Below are 9,647 nucleotides of genomic sequence, written 5' to 3'. Positions count from 1 at the left end.
GGAATTAAATAACGTATCGTTACAATACTTTAAGAAATTTTAATTTAAAGTTAGTACTTTAGAATTTAAAACAAATAACGGTACACTTTAGTTTCAAGTGTTAAAAACAGGTTCAAAAACATTAATCATTATTTCTTATATTTAATATTTCTAACACTCTACTTACAGCGAGGACCACGTGAAGGAAATAATAACAATTGAAAATTATAAAAGCCAGTTTATGCATACTTTTTTATCTTCAGTTGTTATTAAGTGTGCACTTTTTACAACTTTCAAATAGTTTACTGATATTTCAAAGCTGTAAACCTCACCACCTGACTTTACCTGAGCTTACCTGACTTTTAAAAAATAACCTAAAACTAATTTTCAAAAGTATTTCCTTAAAAAAAACCTGGTATATTAACGTGACAATAATATTGAAAATTATTATTTCTTAAAAAACCTGGTATTTAAACCTGATACTAACTTTAAAATTTATTATTTAAAAACCTGGAATTTTTAAACCTGACACTAACACTTAAAAATGTTAATTAAAAATAAGTTAAACGTGAAAAAAATTCAATAAAGTAAAATTTTTAAACCTTACCCTAACATTAAAAAATCAATAGTTTGTATTTTTTAAAAATTTGTCAACTCAAAAACTACTTACAACAACTGCTTATCATTTAGCACAAATTTTTTTTAAGAGCAATAATTTTCAAACAAAAAAAAACAAAATTTTTAAATTAAAATCAAAGAAAAAAAAACTGAAATAAAACTATCAACTTATCTAACGAAAAAACTTATATAACTCTTATAAAAAGTTAATTTTGAATAACTAGAAATTATTTCAACTTTTGTAACAGCTTAAAAAATTAAAATCTTGCTTTAACTAACTTGTTATTTCTGAACGAGGTCTTAGACTTAAACTTTCGCCTGCGAGAACTGGTCTGAGGAACAAATCCGATCAATTTTGTTAAGGATTTCTGGTTTTTTATTAAATTTGCTTTAGTGTTGTCCATAAACCTTTTCAAGCTCTTTTCGTATTTTGCATCTATCGGTTTTATAGAAGCTTGTTTGACATTTGCCTGGGAATTGAACTTATTTTCAACAGCCCGCTTTTTATCAGCTCTTTTTTCTAACCATCACATTTTCGTTTTCGTGGGTTAAAACAGCTTGGCCTCGTTTCCGCCCGGCAAGTTAAATATGGCTTGCTTTAAACTTGATCGCTCGTATATTTCGATATGTGCTTGTTCAGATTGTGCTGTTTTATGACAAAACGAGGTTTTTTGTAAGCCCTTTCCCGGTCTTCTTGCTCGGAACATTGTTTGCCAGATGGCAACTGAAAGTTTTTGTAAGCCAGCTACTTTTTCACTGTAGTAGAAGCTTTCAAATTGTTGCAAGATTTGCTCCTGTTTGTGTTGAACTTTTGAAACCCAGTCTTGCTGGCAACAAAGTCCCGAAGGCTCTTTTTGCTCCTGTTAAAACCGCGAATGTTTATTTCCGCAACAATCGGATTTTTTGAAGAAACAGCTTCTTTTAGCTCAGCTTTCTTGTTCCCTGCTTCCTCGAGTTTTGAGTACTTTGAGACCCGCTTCTTTTGCGTGGTGCTCGCGCACGGCTTGAAAAGTTCCGCGTCTGAAAGGAACCTGCTCTGCGTTGTCTTGATCTCCGGGTCGCACCCGTAATCCGGCCTGCAAAGCCGCGACACCTCCGCCTGCTCTCTTTCCTTCATCATTCGCATCTTCTCCATGCTCGCCTTCGACCACGGCTTTAAAACTTCGTCCATTGTAAACATAGTCTCATCAGACTTGAATTTTTCACTTTTGATGTTTTCCTTTACTTCACCGTTTTGAAGAGCTGAAGGGAGCACAACCTTCCACTCGCACCTTTTCTCAAACTGTTCCAGCAGCTCTTCTTTGTTCGCGCAGTTGACAATTGGGGCCTCGAATCGGTAAAACCTAAGAACAAGCTTTTCACGATCTTCAGGTCCATCCTGAGGAAATTCTTTAGCAACTTTTTTAGATGCGCCGATTGATCCAAATGTCTCGTCCATTCGCTTCATGATTTGATCCAGAAAATCTGAAGACTTAAGACCACTTGACATATTCATTTTAATAACTTGTAATGCAATGAAAAATATAAAAACACTAGTTGCAGTTTGTTTATATATTTTTTGTTTCAAAATATGTTTTGGATATCAGTTAGGTGAAAACGTCATAAAGAAACTTACTAGATAGCTTAAATGCTTAGTTACAAGTTTATACAATAAATGAATCTTTCTGTAATTTTTTTATAAGTAAAATATTAACCAATCAGAAGCGCCCTAGATTTGCAGCTAAAAGACTTTTCACATATACATCAGGAGTAAGCAGCCTTTTATAAGTCGCGGGCCACTTTTTCTATAAAAAGTTGTTTGCAGACCGTCCTGTATAAATAAAGTCTTTCATGGGCCCAAAATAATTCAAAATGATTGTATTAATCAATTTAACACTGTTCTTCTAGTCAAAAGTATGATAAAAGAAGCAATCGTATGGAGTAAAGAATAATAATTAGATTAAGAATTGTATTGTTAGTTTTGTACGAAACACTTAATAAAAATCTAATAAGTTTTTTTTAGCTTTTAAGTATGCCGCAGGCTGCAGCTTGCTGTCTGTTGATTAAGGTCATAGGGAGATTGACCTTATTTTTTACAAGTTGGTCTAACCTTGTAGAATTCTATCACAGCTGTCGGATACTTTTAACCGTTTAACTAAATTTAAAGAAACTTTTGAGAAAAGCATTAAAATTTGCGAGTTCCATAAGTTTCTTACAGAAAGCCCAGACTAAAATGATTAAAAAAATACTATTTACTTAAAGTATATCTTTCCCTTAGTTTTTTTTTAACAATCTTCTTCAAACTTTTACAGTTTACTTTTGACTCCTTTTATTTTGTGCAGAAAGTTTTATAAAGAAGTTTTTAACCTAAATTTTTAATTTTTGGTTTCTTAAAAACTTCCAAGATACCATTGAAAATATCTTATTAGACAAAATACAGAAACGTAAAGAAAGAAAATGTATTCAATACAAGTTTTAAAATTCTGATTAACGAAAATAGTAAATTTTTCTTTAAAACTTTTTAAAAATGTATAAGTTTGCATGAAGAATTAAAAATAATTTGAATTTAAATTTATCACTTATGATTGATATGTATAAAATCGTCATGATTTTTTTTGATATAAAAACTTTACAAAGTATAATTGTTATTTGCTTAACAGATACTCTCGTCAGCAATAGATGGATGCAGTGACAATGTACTTGGCTGCTATTTCAACAAAATTATTGAAGTTTTGGTCGATCAAGAAGTTTACCAAGCTTCTGAAAAAGTAAAAGTTTTTCTTATTAATAAAGTTTTTATAGGGACTTCCACACACTTAGGTCACTCAAACTGGTTTAATTACTCGAATTTTTTTTTTTTTTTGCTATTTTAGAAAAAATTGATTTAGCTTCTAAATAATAGGTTGACCAACTAGTTTATACTGCCCTTGTAGTGTAGATTATTTGTTTATTAGATAAATTTTTCTACGTTGTACTCAACTTTTTTGATGATGGCCGAAATAGATATTAGTTAACATTATACTCTTAAGTTTTGAATATTTTCATTGCATCAATAACTCAGTTGTTTTTCTTTTTTTTTTTTGTTAAAATTTTTCAAAAGAAGTCCATAAGACCGAAATGAACTAAATAAAAAAAAAACACACAGAAATAAAATAGATGAAGCAAAGATGACAGTGCAATTTAGTAAAGTTTTGTTGAGGTACTGATTTTTATTAGAAAATTTACATACATAAATTTTTGAAGTTTAGGAGAAATATTGATTAATTTTGTTTAGCACATCATCGGAATTAATTTGCTAAAAACTGATAAATGTATAGGATAAATTTTAGTTATGTATAAAGATTTTTAGATATCTAGGTGAAAATAGTTACGTCATTAACAGCCTAATGTAAAATCCTTTTTAAGGTTTAAATTAGAATTAAGTAATACTTTAATAATTTGAAGTTATTTTTAAGATAGAATAATTAGAATGAAAAATTTTAAGAATTTATAGAATTTACTTGAAAACAAATTAAAAAGTAAAACGACAACAATAATACTAAAAGCAAGCTATTTATATAGTTTTAAAGCATAGGAATCCCGTTGTTTACAAGTTTTCGGATCGCGAGTTTTAATGAACAATGATTCTAAAACTAAAAGATGGTGGAAGTTTCTTGCTCTATAGAATTTCGAGTCTACTATCTAAGTTCTAAGATTGTTAAAAAGGTGTTCATGGATGAAGTATTGTTTGCTTTTAGGCTTAACGTTGCCATTTAAAAAAAACTTGTTTAGCTTTTTCGTGACATGCTGCTCTCGCCGTTAATCTTATACGTTAAGATGTTCGACATACGTAGTCATTTCCGTAATGACATTTTAAAATGTATAGTTCTATAATTAAATCATGGGTAGGTGTGAGAACTTTTAAAACTCCGTTAAGCGGGCAAGTTGGATTTTAGGTTCGGTTAGTGTTGTACAAGTTGGGTTAAGGCCGCATGTGTAGCGGGCGAAACGCTTTTAAAGGCAGAATCCAAAGTTAATGAAGATTGCATAGCTAACCTTATTTAGTTTTCACACATATAAGGAAAGCGGGGTAGACTGGTAAAGGATGTGGCCGAAAAAGGGTAAGCAATTCATCAAGACTGAATTGCCTTAATTGTCAAAGTAATGACTGTTTCGGGGTAATAATATGAGAGAAAATTTTGTAAGTATTGTCTAGTTCTAAACCTAAGAAGTTGGCGGTGCAAATTTTGATGGGTCTTTTGGTTATGCATTTTATGATCTTCGATTATATTCATCTATAGATTAATTGCATATTTAGATTTAGAAAGTCTGTTTACAAAATGTCTATTAAAATAATTTAAATGCTAGCTTTGAAAGAGTTTATATGCTTGTGCTTTAAGAAATAAAACGATTATGAAAACAACGTTTATAAGTTTACTAATGGGTATTTATAATTATTTTAGTTACGATTTCATTACTATTTATAATCTATCTATGAAGAGCTAGCAAAACTCATTGGTGTTTGCACTTAATTTTTAAGCAGTAGAAATGATTTAATTTGTAAAATACATTGTCAAGTTAATTTATAACTACTAGTATTTTAAACTTTTACAGTCTAAATAAGTATAAGAAGATGTAATTAAATGAAATAGTCTGAAATTAAGCAAGGTAATACGTTATCTATCCAATCAACTATTTAGTAACCGGTCTGATCTGAACCAAATCTAATTTTTAAATTACGATCCTAAATGTTTTAAGTTCTATGTAGTTTTAATAGAGAACAAACTTATAAAATTTAATACAAAAATACCATTAATAAATAAAAATTGTTTGACACAATTATTGAAAAAAAAAACCAAAGGCTATTGTCTAAATTTTTTATTTGAACACTAAAAAAAAGAACGTTGTAAAAAAGAAATCTACCTAGACGAAATCACAGTTTAAATGTTAAAACTCAAGCTACTTATACGAATAAACTTGATTTTTTTTACCTTTTATGACGTAAAATAAAAAGAAATTAAATGTTACATTGCTTTAAAATAAAACAAACTTCATTTGTTTTATTCATGATGAGCTATACGTTATAGTTTTATTTACAAAAGTTAAGTCGATACTGTTGATCAACAGCTGATGTAAGTAAAAACAAGTCGCTATCATAAAATATATTCGTGTGCTGTTATTAGGATATTAAATTTTTCTTTCGAAAGCCTCTTCTTTTTTTCTGCTAAGGTAGTAGAACTAATTTGACTTAGTGGACTACTAGCTTAATGATTAAAAAACTTTTAGCTAAAAAGAAGTTTACTTTTTTAAATTAAAAATCTAAAAATAAAATAATTTGTTGAAGAATTGATGCCTCTTAAAGTTATAGTAACCAAATATTAAATAAGCTGTATTTTTAGAGTCTTTACATAATTTAATAAATTTAAATGAGAATAAAATAGCTAAATTAAAACTGTAAGGGCTTTAGAAAAATTGAGTACATTGAAATTTAAATTCATATTTTATACAAAAAAAATGAAAATATTTTGAGTTTATAAATAGAACTAACATATAGAGTTAGTAGAAGAATCTAATCTGCAATAAGTTTTAAATTAAAAGTTCACTATTTTTACTCTAATTGATGTATGTTTACAAAAAATTATTGAATTAACTAAACTTTAATTAGTATAATTCGCTTGAATGATTTTATATATATTAAAAACTCAAAACACAAAAATCTAAGTAAATAAAACTGAAAGAAGTTGGTCGCGGAAAACTAAGTTTTTCCAAACTAACTGGGTCCGGATCAATATCCAAGCAAAAAAATGGCCGGATCAGGATCTGATAGATAACTAAATAAAAGTAATAATTAGTTTACATCAATCAACGTTAAAAAGAAAGTTTTGTATTCTGTGTCTTTAGCTATTTAAAATCCTATTTTTAAAACCAAAAAAACTAACTATATTAAGACTTTAAAAAATTATCATTATCTATAGATATAAACTTAAAATACATAAGACAAACATATAAATCGAAGTAAATCAGAGACATAAAAAATTAGTGTAAAAAAGACAAACTATTAGATTTTAAATCCTTAAGTAGATATATAAACGAATGTTTAATTTTAAATGTACGAAATTTAAATATAAAGTACAAATATCAATTCAACTTTAAAACCAACGCATGATAGAATATATAATTAGTAAATATCATTTAACTCTCTTTATATATGGTCGATAACTAGTTTAGTTAAGTATTGATGTTATGTCCGTAAACGTGGGCTTTGGTTAATAACAAAATTATTGTTTGTAAGCTTAATTTAAATGCTTCACTGAAAAACTTTATTGTGAAATATATTTTAACATACTTGATATTAAAAAAAAAATTATTTGCATCTATAGCTAACACTTTGTATAGTTTTTTTTTTTTTTTTCTAAACTGGTGTCTTAAACAGGGGCTTGTCTAGACTTTTTTTGCACAATTTTTTTATTAAACAATAGTGTTATTTTTGTCGTAGCTCTTTATAATACACTTTATAAAATTACGTTACAGTCTAAAATTTTTTCAGGCACATAAAAACTTTTAAACTTTAAAAACACTAATAAATGAGAATGCAAAATCTTAATAAGTAATCTAGTTCTTTATTTTTAGTAATATAGTTAAAATATAAACCTAAATTTTGTTATTATTCACAATGTGAATATGAAATTTTGCTTTACATTGTGAATCTAATATGTGTAACGAAAACTTTAAAGCATGATAAATTAAAAACGAAGTACTAATAAAAATTATTTATTAAATTTTTTTAATAACAGAAAACAATTTTGAAATATATAGAAATAAAATAATCATTTAAAAAGTTTTAGTTAAAATAACTTAGCTAAAAATCAAACTTAAGTAAAAATCTAATTAATTTCTTAAGAACAACTAAAAACATTAAGTAGCAGACGTGAACAATTATTTTACAACTTGAAATAAAAATTAAAAAGTAAAACTTCGGTTTTCTAATTTAACAAAATTAAATAAAACAATATAAGAATTGATCATTAGCTTCTTATCTAAAAAAGAAACCCTTGGAGGTGTAAAATCATTTAAAAATAGTTTTCTAAAGCACTTTTGATGGATTAATTTTGAATCAAAATTTACTTATCAAATTTGATCATTTTCCTACATAGTTATAAAGTTTTCGTATAGTACATAAACATTCTTAATTTCAAGCTAATTTTATGTTAATAAACATCCTAGCAAAGCAAGTTTGCTTGAAAATATAATAAAAACTATTTGCACAATACTTTTTTTATTGAACTGACATATGGTTCTGTATGTTAAATATCATGTACTTTAAAAAAGAACAAAAAACAGTCTTTTGCTTTTATAGAACTTATGTTGTATTCTTGTAGTACCTATTAATTTTTTCAGAACTTCGTGAAAGTGTTTAACTTATTTAGAAATGTGTGTAAGTTTAATAAAGAAAAGTACTGTGCAAATTGTTTTGTAATTTTCAATAAATAAATTTACAAAGCTACGTTATTTTTTAACAGCAAATTTTAAAAGAGCTTTGGTTTAAAAAAAAATTTTTTTAAGCAAAAAGTTTACTGATTTTAGCAAAATATTTTAAAAGAAAACCATTATCAACCGCCTTAATTACGCTTATTCCAGTTTTTCTTTTAAGGATCGCACAGGAAATCAGTCAAAACAGAACAATTTTTTAATTCATATTGCACAGTGAGCTGGCAAGCGGTTATGAATCGTTTTATTTATTATAAAATTATACTTGAAGTTGTAGATTGTTGAATAGAACAGTTTTTTTTCTATAAAACTGTTTTTGTTTTTTTCTGATTTAAGTATTTCAGAGCAATTTTAAATGCGGCATACTTGTGTATATTTTCTGTTCAAAAGTTATCTAAGGTACTTCTAAATATTATCTCAAAATTAAGGTTCGCCAGAACTACACAAAAATACCTTAAATACTAATGTAAGTCTAATCTTTTTTATTTAATTTGGTATAGTTCCAATTGAAAAATAATATGTAGTTATTTGAAAACTAAAAACACTCGTTATTTGATGTGTTTTTGAGTACCTTTTTTTCAAATTTCATGGGTGTCTTAAGGTAATTTGTAGTTTTGTAACTCAAAACGTAACCTGCAAATTTTATCTACTTAGAATAGAGAACATAAAATAGAGAAGATTAAAAAGTTCGGTATTACTAAACTTGTTGTTTTAGTTTTTTTTATAATCTTTGTAAGCAACATTTTAAAACCTATCTAGTTAAACAGTCTTATATTTTCTTTAAAAACTAAACCATATTTAAGAAAACAGTATAAAAGTGTCTATTAGCAAATATTTAAAAACAAGTTTGTAAAATCTTTGCAAGCTTTTATTTGAAAAAAGTAAATAGTTTTGAGTAGTTCTAAATGGTAAGATTTCAAATACTAGTTGATTTTAACCTTGTTGAGTTCAAAGAAACAAATTGAATTTTGAACACAGAAATCCATTTTTATTCAACTATTATAACATTTGATTTAATTTCAAGTCAACAAAAAAATCAATTGATACTTGACCTCTCTCTCCAGTTGTGTATCTTAATTTTACTTAAGTACAGTAAGGTTAATACATTAAGCTGTTAAATAAAGTCTATTAGCTTCTATAATAATAGTCAAATATTTGCATATCTATAAGTTTGAACAAGCTAGTTCATTTTTAATATTTTAACTTTGTTGTATACAAATATATGTCAAAAGCACTGTTTTTTGATAATGTAGATGTTTTTCTAGATGATAATAGTTTTACAGTTAAAATACTTTAATAAACAGAGTTGAAACCCAAGCAAACTAGTGAAACATGATTTTACAAACTTGTATTCGCAAACACAAGTATCTTATGATTGGATAAAAGATTTAAATGATATTTTTTATAAAATAATTGTTATTTTTTTGAAACTATTTCCGCCAACATTTCCAAACTTTATTACTTAAGTTATACAAGTCTATTATCACCATTAAATTTTTGTACACCATTAATTAAATTAATTACTCAAGGCAAAGGTTTTTGAAAAATTTTTCCTGGCTTTTTAAAGATTAAGTTTTTAGATCTATTTTAAATATAAAACTAAA

Source organism: Thalia democratica, unplaced genomic scaffold (assembly GCF_965202585.1).
Source record: "Thalia democratica unplaced genomic scaffold, ktThaDemo2.hap1.1 HAP1_SCAFFOLD_1164, whole genome shotgun sequence".
Classification (NCBI taxonomy): Eukaryota; Metazoa; Chordata; class Thaliacea; order Salpida; family Salpidae; genus Thalia; species Thalia democratica.
The sequence above is the reverse complement of the archived record's forward strand: the minus strand, read 5'-3'. Positions refer to the sequence as shown.